The sequence below is a fragment of the Mixophyes fleayi genome, chromosome 4, assembly GCF_038048845.1.
Source record: "Mixophyes fleayi isolate aMixFle1 chromosome 4, aMixFle1.hap1, whole genome shotgun sequence".
Classification (NCBI taxonomy): domain Eukaryota; kingdom Metazoa; phylum Chordata; class Amphibia; order Anura; family Limnodynastidae; genus Mixophyes; species Mixophyes fleayi.
The window spans coordinates 168,047,666-168,057,048 of NC_134405.1; positions in this window are offsets into that span (position 1 = coordinate 168,047,666).

A 9,383-nucleotide genomic window follows, 5' to 3' on the forward strand; every position below is an offset into this window, starting at 1 on the left:
ACTAATAAAAAAAATTGTGGACTAATAAAATTAGTATAAAAAAGAAGCGTTATGGTTAAAAAAAAATGTATTTGCTTGTGACTTGAGATTTATTGAGTTAACATATTGGACACAATGCTGTAAAAAACTAAGGACCACATTACACCTGGAGCAAAATATTTTCAGCTCCTTTGTAACTCCCCCTCCAGGGATTAGTCTCTTAAAACAGGTTTTGTCTTGATTTTTAAACCTCAATTAAAGCACTAGAGATTTGACATCACATTACATACTGTACTTGGCAGAACTTGTTCTAATAATCTCATACTGAAGAAAAATGTTGCATATCTGTTAAAATGTCAATAGTTTTACTTGAGGCTCCTAATCCCAAATAAAATGAACAATGTATCCATTGCATTTTGGTGAGTACTTTTACTGTTATAAACCTACTGCCCATTTTTTTTCTATATTTAAAATAGTATCCAAGCAATCTAATACTCTATCAGATAAGTATATTGTGGCATTTACTAATGTAATAAATGTAATTAATAGTAAAAGAAATAAAATAAATAAAATGCATAATTCCCCTTTATAACATAAACGTATCATATGTGATACTTTGTAATTAATATGCTATGAAATTATTTACATTTATTAACAGTTTATTAACATTTTTTTTATATAACACCTACATGTCACATACTGCTTCAAATAAATGTATTCAGTTTCATTTCAGAAAGGTGTTACAAATAGGGAGAAATATAAAGGCTATTTACTGTTTTTAACGGAGGATAAAGGATTAAAAACATATATTCATTAATACTGTCATGTACACAGTCTCAGCTCATGTAACATCACAGTAAATACAACTGGTTAATCCCTCGTGCCTTTCAGGCTGACGGACAACTTTCACTCAAGATACATAAAGGAAAGAACACATCCCAAATAGCCAACAAATGATATTGTGCTGTCACTGGCAAGGCTTCATTTTAAATGTTTGGCACATCACAAAACATTTAAGGGTGCATGCACATAGGCAATTCTCCCGCATTGCTTGAATATCTGTTCTCCCTTTCATAGCACACTTGTAGGGCTATTGATAGCACTTTCTGTGATATGTCTGCATTTCTGTTCTGTCCATTGCCAGAGAGACAACACAGATGAACTTATGCAATCGTAGCCATGGGGTCATTGTGGGTCATCCTTTAGATTGACATCAGGCGTATTGTTGTTATTTTATTGTTTATTTACTTTTTACTGTATTTGATTCATTTTATTTGATTTATTCATCCTTTCGTTGTTTAATAGTTATTTCTCTTCTTAGCTCTCCTTATGAACTATAATCATCTATACATACAGTATCTTCACCCTGGTTAAACTTCAATCTTTACATACATAGATCTATCCTGAATACTTTATACTTGTATGTACAATATAAATATATTTTTACACAATAATAGTGCTTGCTCCCATCTTTTCACTTCCTTTTGGTTTTATTATATCTTTATTTTCACTCTGCATAACTTCTATCTCAACCTAACAACACCAATTTATTTACACCCGTCCTCCAACCTTATTTATCATCTATATTTGCAACTCACACATTACGCCTGTATCTTATTTTCTCTACTTATTCTCACCCAACATCACTCATTCGTATACATTACAAAACCAAACTTCTCTTCCCATCTTGCAAAACATACCTGCCTTTATTTTTCATTTACTTTTGAGTACTCATTTTCATCCCTTTACATCTTAGCATCCAACTTATGAAATCACCAGCACTAATCTTTGGAAATAAAACTGGAGAACACCACCAACTCATCCTTTTCCCCAATATCTGAATAAAACCGGTGTATATTGTAGCAAAGTACCTTAGGCTACAGCCGGTCTAGCATCTAGCATCCTGTTTGAAATATGGAAAAAATATACAGTAGCTCAAACACTCATTCCCTAACCCCACTGTCTCAATGTTTATCAAAAGTTTTAACAAGCAAAAAATGTTCATCTTGACCTGCTGCGCACCAGGTCTAGCCGCTAAACTAGGACTAGGCAATCTATGAGTCTAAAGCTGTTGTTGACCTGGAAGTCTATATATGCTCTGTCAGCCTCTCAATGCTATTATTTGCAGTTAGCATTAAATTACCACAGTTTATCTATCTTTAATATAGTTGCTGATAATAATTAATTAGCCCTTAAAAAGCTATGTGTTCCACATGCTTATGTTCTATGTGCTGAGAGTCAGTTGAACAATTTTTCCCACAAGGTCAGGCGTCCCTATCTTGTCTCCCCCGTATTCTTGCTATTCTATTTTTTTTATCTTTATGTAACATCAGAAGGGAAAAACAACACCATATAAGGGCTTTTTAACTTACTTTGACTATAAAATCTGTAAAGAAATTTGGTAATCACTGCAGCAAGCCAGTTCAGTTACCTAGTAACAGTAGCTGGCGTCCTTTCTCTGACGGGCCACAGCTGATTGCACCCTGATGTACCAAGTGTATGTGTCATGCACTGGTTACTAGCTGGTATTGGCGCAGCCGTGCAAGGAGGCGCAGAGTCTAATGCACACGCGGTATTCATCAGGGACTCCCGCAAGGGAGTTTGGACTACGCTGCAAGGGGTGCTCAGGTCTCAGTTCTCCAAGATGGTCACCAGAGTATGAACAGAGTGGACTAAGGGTAGTCAATCAAATCGGGTCAGAACCAACGGGCAGCGCGGTACCAAACGGAAATCCAAAGAATAGCCAGAGACGGGCTAAATCTCAGAAAACTGGAGCTAAAGGCAAGGTACATGGCAAATTTCAAACGGAAGATCAGAGGGAAGCCGGTTCAGAACACAGACAGGAACAGATGCGGGTAACAGCTGGAGCAAGGGTGAGACCAAATACGCTGACACCCTAACGGTTCCAGAGACTCCCTTAAATAACCCTAAGTTTCCACTGATAGGAGGCAGAGTTGCAGCGGTGAGGGACGCTGATCGCTGAGCGAAAGCGCTAGATGTCTCGTTGCCTAGCAATGGGACACGCCGGGGACCGGCCATGTATGCACTAGGCAACAGGACGCGACGAGCGGGCGGGTCCGGTGACCGCCTCTGACACCAGAGTCAGTGTGGAGGCAGCACCTGACAGTATGGTGATCACCACCACATACCAGGTGGTAAATATATCAACGTCTGATTTTTTCAGGGTGTTAAAATCGCTGGAAATTGCGGTGATTTCCCGCAATTTTAGTCCAAAATTTCTTAAATGTATTAAGCTGCGATTTTTTTAACCCTGATCTTAAAAATCGCTGGTCATCTCTGGTACTTTGCTGTGATGTAAAACACTCCCATGTTTAGCTAACTCTCCTGTGTTGTAGCAGCGTGTTGTATAAACCCATTACTGTTACACTGCCTGTCATACAGCCGGAGCTCCAGCAGCTGTAAAAACTGTAAAAAATAAATCAAAGTTAAAAAAAAAAACTGTGGGGTCCCCCTTCTATTCACTATTAACCCTAGTGCTGCCAGACTACTGCTGGTTTCCGTGAAAACCGATTTTCACTGAACCAGCACTAGGCAAACCAGCAGGGGTTGGTGGCACTATAACAGGGGGACATGCGGCAGGGTATAAATAGACCTACCACAATGAACTAAGTTCTTTGCGTATTGGAGCATCTACCCTGTAAAAGCTGTTTGCGGCGGCTCGCCTCTTTTTTAATTTTTTTCAAGCAAGAATGTTCCAGCGTGGATCTTACATAATGGGGGGCCCCCCTGGCCAAAAAGAAACTGCAATCAACAAAGGTGGCTTTTTGCCCAAGAAGAACAGAAGACATTACAAACAGTGACTTTGCATGTACAAATTTATTTTGGACTTTTTTCAAGCCGAACTATTGGATACAAAATTATTTGGGACTTGATTGACAGCCATTTTCGGATTAAAAGCTGCTGACAACAGATGAAAGCATCTGTGGTGAGTATAAGGGCATTTATTATTTTTAATAAAAATATATGGTATAAATGAGGGTGTTTACTGTCTTTATTGTGGGTTTATTATTTTTATTAAATGTATGTGGTTTTAATGAGGGAGTGGGGGTTTATTTAACATTTTCTTTTGTGGAACTACAGGTCCCAGCCAGCCGTGGGTGTCAGGGCATGTTGGCACTTGTGGTTCTCCAAGTGCCAACATGCCCTGGCTGCCATGGGTATGCTGGTGCTTGTAGTTATGCAAATGTCAGCATGCCCACACTGTTTGTAGCATCCTGTCTCACTGGGACTTGTTGTTCAACAAAGCAAAATGACGTCTGTTTATAATTTTTACACTTTTATCGCTATTTATTACCCTACACCCACCGCCCAGGGGTGTAGGAAGAGCCCTAGTGCTTTCAGCACTGGGCTGGTTGTCCCTAGAGGGGGGGGCCCCGCTCATTTGTTTGGCGGAACCGAATCCCTAGGGAATCCAGCACAGCAATGAACAGCCTGGGGTTGGTTGTCATTATGGCAAGGTGACCCCTGCTGCGTGTCCCCCTGCTATAGTGCCACCATCCCCGACTGGTTTGCCTAGTGCTGGTTCAGTGAAAATCGGCGGGACCCCACGCAAATTTTCCCCCTGATTTTCTAAAAACCAGCAGTAGTCTGGCAGCACTAGGGTTAATAGTGAATAGAGGGGGGACCCCACACTTTTTTTTTTAACTTTTACTTTTTTCTCATTTTTGACAGCTGCCGGGACCTCCGGTAGTAGAACAGGCAGTGAAGTGTTTACAGAACACGCTGCTAGCAAGCAGCATGTTCTATCTGGCATGTTTTAAAGCAAACTCAGGAGTGTTTGCTAAATTGCAGCTTCATACATTTGAGACTTGTATAGCCAGAGTGGCAAACAGTCGGGAGTTTGATCTCTATCGATTTTGGAAATAGCAATTTTGACAGAAGCACAACTCTGGCGATTTTACATGAAATCTCAGCTTAATAAATCTGCGAGTTTCAACTCACTCGAGAAAATAGCTGGATTTGCAAAATCGGACCTTGATACATTTACCCCCAGATCTGTTATCAGTGTCTTTACCCTGTCATATGACTGTTACGAGCCGGGGCGGTGTCCAGCCGCCGCGACTCCCCTGTCTCCGTCCCGGTCGTCGCTATGGCGACCGGGACGTCACTTCCGGGGGTTTGTCAGACGTTGCCATGGCAACAGTAAGAAGCTCTCTCGTCCAGCGCCGCGTCCCCGCATTACAGATCAGCCGGGCGCGTGCGCAACAGCGGGGCAAGCCTGAAGGCTAATTAGAACAGCTTGTGGGCAATTAGAGAGCTAGGCTCTCATTGGTCTGCTCCAGTATTTAGGGCAATGAGGCCTGCTGCCTCATTGCCGGTTATAGCGTTCTGTCTTCAGTTCTGCTGCCTGCTTGTGCTATCCATTTTGGTTCCTGCTACCTTAGATTTGATCACCCGTGTTTGACCCCTGCTTGTTATTGGACCTGTGACCCTTCTCTTTTGACCTTTACCTTTTGCCTGGAAATCGGATTTTGCTTCTCTGCCTGTGAGTTTGACCCTTCGCTTGCCCTTGGATATTGCATCTGTGCCTGTGACCTTTTGACCTAGGATTCTTCTTATACTACAGTCCACCAATCACTCCCCTCCTGGGAGCTCCTTTAAGTCAGTATACTTTACTCGACCCTCGGTCGGCCCGCAGCCCAGTCTGTCCCCACCACTAGAGGCTCCAGCGAACACCTGGCCTTCTGAGTAGTTCCTGAGTTTCACTGTACTGACTTGGGCGTTCCTAACATTATAACCGGCCAAGGAAGATTGGTATCATATGGCTATGGACGGAGAAGAATCGAATCTGTCCCCAGCCCAGATTCTGGCCAACCAGATAAAGGCGGTTTCCCAAGTGGTGCAGACGTTATCCCAGCATCTGGCAGTCCAAGAAGGGGTTTCCAGAGACCGGCAGCTCCAGCAAGTTCCTGCTGGTGACGCACCGGAGCCTAAAATGAATTTGCCTGACCGATTCTCTGGAAGCAGGCCAGCCTTCCGTAATTTCAAAGAGAGCTGCAAATTGTACTTCCGTCTGAAACCACGTTCCTCTGATTCCGAACAGCAGAGGGTAGGGATCATCATCTCATTACTCCAGGGCGACCCGCAGTCTTGGGCCTTCTCCTTGCCTTTTACAAGTCCAGCCTTACAGTCTGTGGATGCCTTTTTTCAAGCTCTGGGGTTATTGTACGATGACCCGGACAGGGTAGCCTCAGTTGAGGCTCATCTCCGTACGCTAAGGCAAGGACGTCACTCAGCGGAAGAGTACTGTGCGGAATTTCGGCGATGGTCCACTGATAGCGCCTGGAACGACCCAGCATTGCGAAGCCAATTTTGCTTAGGACTTACTGAGCAGATTAAGGATTCCTTAGTTCAGTATCCGATGTCCGACACGCTGGAGAACCTGATGCAACTTGTCATAAAAATTGATCGTCGGATCAGAGAGAGAAAGGGCTGAACGGGAGTCCGCTGCTCTGATGGATGTTTTCACAAGCTCTGATAACACCTTGCCCGATTCCTCTGAACCTATGCAATTGGGCGCTTATCGCTTGCCTCCGGAGGAACGCTCCAGAAGACGATCACTAGGTTTGTGTATGTATTGTGGTCAACCAGGCCACTTAGTCCGTTCATGTCCCAGCAAGCTGGGAAACTCCAAAGCCTAAGTGTAGGTGAAGAGGTGCGCTTGGGTCTTCAGATTACCTCTTCAGACAATTCCTTATTAGTCCCTGGACGTCTAACTTTCCGTGAGAGATCCATGGACCTGAAAGCTTTTCTTGACAGTGGTGCGGCTGGTAATTTTCTGGATATGCATTTGGCTCAGACACTCAATATTCCACATATCAGGTTAGGATCAAGCATCACCACGTGTGGTTTGGATGGTAACCCCTTGCCTGGGGGAAGGATTCTCGCCAGGACTCCAATGGTTCGGTTGTCTGTAGGAATCCTCCATACGGAGGAACTCTCCTTTTATTTCATCTCTTGTCCCTCTGCTCCTTTGATATTGGTGTATCCATGGCTTCGCAGTCATAACCCCCTTATTGATTGGAAAACAGGGGAGATTGTCCGTTGGAGTCCCGGGTGCTCTACTTCCTGCTTGACTTTGCCTCTTAGAATTGTACAGCCTAGTCCAGAATTGTTGCCGGTACCCTATCAGGACTTCAGTGATGTTTTTTGCAAGAAGAAAGCTGATTCACTTACACCACATTGGGAATACGACTGCGCCATTGAATTGGTACCCGGTTCTAAGTTGCCCAAAGGGCGTTTATATTCGCTATCCCTTCCTGAAACTCAGGCCATGGAATTATACGTAAAAGAAAACCTAGAGAAAGGGTTCATCCGCCCTTCTAAGTCCCCGGTTGGCGCAGGTTGTTTTTTTGTTTCTAAAAAAGATGGCAGCCTGAGGCCTGCATCGATTTCCATGGACTAAATAGTATCACGATTAAGAATATGTATCCGTTACCCTTGATCTCTGTTCTGTTCGATCAATTAAAAACAGCTACTGTATTCTCCAAAATTGACATCCGAGGGGCCTACAATGTTATCCGAATCAGGAAGGGGGATGAGTGGAAGACTGCCTTTAATACCCACTCGGGACATTACGAATATCTCGTAATGCCATTTGGTTTGTGCAACGCTCCAGCAGTCTTTCAGGATCTGATTAACGATGTATTACATGAGTTCTTGGGAAAAACAGTGGTTGTTTATTTGGATGACATCTTGATTTATTCTGAATCCCTATCTCAGCATCATCAGCACGTTTGCCAGGTATTACTGAGATTGCGTGAACATCATTTGTACGCAAAACGGGAGAAATGCGAATTCAAAGGTGTCCACAGTGGCATTCCTGGGTTATATCATCTCCTCATCAGGATTCGCTATGGATCCCGCCAAGGTGCAGGCAATTCAGGATTGGGTCCTACCTACTAACTTGAAGGCGATCCAAAGATTCCTTGGCTTCGCCAATTACTACCGTAGGTTTATTGGCTCATTCTCCTCGTTAGTGGCTCCTATCACTGCCCTCACTCGAAAAGGAGCAAACCCAGCGGAGTGGTCCGCAGAAGCACTGGCGAGTTTTTCAGCTCTCAAAGCTGCATTCATTTCCGCCCCAGCCCTTAGACACCCTGACCCAGGACTTCCGTTTATTGTGGAGGTGGATGGTTCGGATGTCGGTGCTGGTGCCATCCTCTCTCAGAAAGACTCACAGAGTAAAAAACTACATCCTTGTGCATTTTTCTCGAGAAAATTTCTGCCAGCGGAATGTAATTATGACGTCGGAAACCGTGAACTATTGGCTGTTAAGTTGGCATTGGAGGAATGGCGACATTGGTTGGAGGGGGCTGCACACACCAATACCATCTTCACAGACCATAAAAACCTCCAATATATTCAGACTGCAAAAACTCTGAATCCCAGGCAGGCTCGCTGGGCCCTATTCTTCACCAGATTTAGGTTCATCATCACATTTCGTCCAGGTGCAAAAAATATTAAGGCTGATTCTTTGTCCCGAAGTTTTTTGGCTCAGCATCCTCAAACTCCTGACTCGCAGTCTATTATTCCTTCCACTTCAATTCATCTCGGACTCACCCAGGATCTGGGAGCCACTATCCAACACTTCCAGAGAATTGCTCCCGTTCAGACACCTCTCAACAAGTTATTTGTCTCGGTTCATCTAAGGAGACCTGTCCTCATAGAGGGTCACAACAACCGCTCTGCTGGTCATCCGGGAATTCGTAGGACTATTGAAATCCTTTCTCGCTGGCTTTGGTGGCCCACTTTATCGGATGATGTGGAGACTTACGTTCGTGCCTGTCCTGAGTGTGCTAGAAACAAATCTGCTAGGAACCGTCCTGCTGGTCTACTACTACCCTTGCCTGCTCCAAGCAGACCTTGGTCCCATCTTTCGATGGATTTTATTGTTGACCTTCCAGTATCTACAGGCCATAACACCATTTGGGTAGTCGTGGACCGATTCAGTAAGATGGCACATTTTATATTCTTACCCAAACTACCGGATGCCAGGACTTTGGCTACGTTGTTCCTGACCCACATCTTTCGTCTCCATGGTCTTCCTGAAGACATCGTCTCGGACAGAGGATCTCAGTTTATTGCACGATTCTGGAGATCTTTTTGTAAGTCCATTGGGATCACTATCAGTTTGTCCTCAGCATATCACCCGCAGTCGAATGGACAGACGGAAAGAACCAACCAGTCTTTGGAACAGTTTCTACGCATCTATGTTTCAAAATTTCATGATAACTGGTCCTCTCTCTTGCCCTGGGCGGAATTTGCTTACAACAATTCCTGCCATTCCACAATACACACATCTCCGTTCTTCTGCAACCTTGGATTTCACCCGAAGTCTAACTCTTTCTCTACTGCTGTTCCCAGTGGGGATTCTGGAACAC